This window comes from Salmo trutta, chromosome 1 (genome assembly GCF_901001165.1).
Source record: "Salmo trutta chromosome 1, fSalTru1.1, whole genome shotgun sequence".
NCBI lineage: Eukaryota > Metazoa > Chordata > Actinopteri > Salmoniformes > Salmonidae > Salmo > Salmo trutta.
This window is the reverse complement of record NC_042957.1, coordinates 13,543,193-13,544,896: the sequence shown is the minus strand read 5'-3', so window position 1 is coordinate 13,544,896 and position 1,704 is coordinate 13,543,193. Positions and strand designations below refer to the sequence as shown.

At 47.1% G+C, this 1,704-nt stretch overlaps 1 long non-coding RNA gene across 1 annotated transcript; it reads right to left on the bottom strand.

The window, feature by feature from the left end:
- Nucleotides 1-222: 222 nt before the first annotated feature.
- Nucleotides 223-797, bottom strand: LOC115165501 (uncharacterized). Its single transcript, XR_003870190.1, has 2 exons — nucleotides 634-797; nucleotides 223-324 (listed from the first exon to the last, which is right to left on the bottom strand). It is a non-coding gene; the product is annotated as an uncharacterized LOC115165501 (long non-coding RNA).
- Between the last annotated feature and the right edge of the window lie 907 nt (nucleotides 798-1,704).

Genomic DNA, 1,704 nt, shown 5'->3' with positions numbered 1-1,704 from the left:
GTTCCTGAGATGTGGGGCATGTAGTTTTCCTCTCCCTGATACAGACCAGTGCTGAGCTACAACAGCAACAGCAGGCAAGGAGAGTAAACAGTGAGAAAATTGCCACGAAAAATAAACAAATAAATGCTCCAACTCCCGACTACCAGCACAGTGAGGTATGCTTGTGTTGTTAGGGAAGTAGAGTTAGATTGCATCATTTTTCTCCACATACCAGTTTCTTTCTTTCTAATTGGCTTGTTTCTGTATGGAGTTCGCCATGAGGAAAGAATGCCTGTAACACCCTCAGTCTCACACCTCCGTCCGCTCTCCTCAGGTGGAACAGATCTGAAACATAGAAATCATCTAGTCAGACAGGAGAGGCCCCAGTTCCAACAAAGCAGACACCTGTCATTTCCCCCCTCGAGCATTAGACAGTAAAAAGCACACCTCAGCTTCTGTCAACCGCAGAAGAACCCACTGGGCAAAAACTGGGCATATCAACATTGTTTCAATGTCATTTCAACCCCAAAATGATATATGTTGTCATTGACTCAACGTGGAAAACTGTACTGTAATTTCATATTTTTTTCACCCAACGTTTAACCTAAATCCAATGACTCGGTGACATTTTTGTTGATTTCAAATTGAACTCACGTTAGTTGACAACTCAACCAAATTCTGTGCCCAATTTGGAGAGTGTCATCGGTGCTTAATGCACTCTGTGTCCTCCGTGTCCACATCTTACAGCTCTCAATCCGCCTGGGTGCTTCTCTGACCCCACAGCATGTCTTACCCTGACCCCTATAACTCCTCTTTTGTTCTCAGCGATTCCCCTGGAATTCCCCCCCATCACTTCCCCCATAACTCCCCCCCCTCCACCACCATCCCCCTCAGGTGCCCTCTGACCTCTCCAGCGCCTCTGCCTCTCTGTGAGCCTGCCCTCACATTCCTCCAAGACACCCCAGCCCTGAAACAAGAGACCATGTTGAGCTCATCGCCAGGCACAGAAGTTAGAGGAGTTAAACAACATGAGAAAAAAGACAACCGTTGGGTTGAGGCTGATCAAGGGTTAAGTTAAGGAGGAAGCAAACCGACTGTCGGCGTCCTGACTGGTGCCTGTAGTTTCCTCCCCACACACGTCTGTCGCTTGCTACCCGCTGCCCAACAGACGCCGCGCTCTTTAAAGTTAACGAGCCCCTCGCTTCCCTGCCATCCAGGAGCTGTCCTGGGATGCGTGTGTAACTCTACTCTCTCTCTGACTATACTCTGACCACCAGCTGCCTCAAGAACGGTAAGGGCCCCTCTTCTAACGTTTGTCTGACAACATGTGAGCAAAAGTAGCAGCAGAGGGAGAGAGAGAGAGAGAGAGAGAGAAAGAGAGAGACTAGCAACACCCCACAGCACTTAAAGCAAAACTCCAAACTCAAACTCCCTGTATCATTGTGATTCAGGCTGAGATAGCTACGAGAGTTGATAAGACACAATCGGTGCAATCATAATTAAACCAATCAGAGCATCTGCATAAAGAGGTAGAGTTTGAACGAATGAAAATGTACGCCCGAAAGGGCTGTCTACTGGAGCTGAATGCAAGGAAGTTCTTTTAAATGTTTTACGGTGCTATTCCATGCATTATTAAGGCCTTGGGCACTGTCTGTTTTTTTCCAGTTCACTGACTGTTGTGCATTGTAAGCTATGTCTTTGTTGCCACTGACACTAATTTAACTT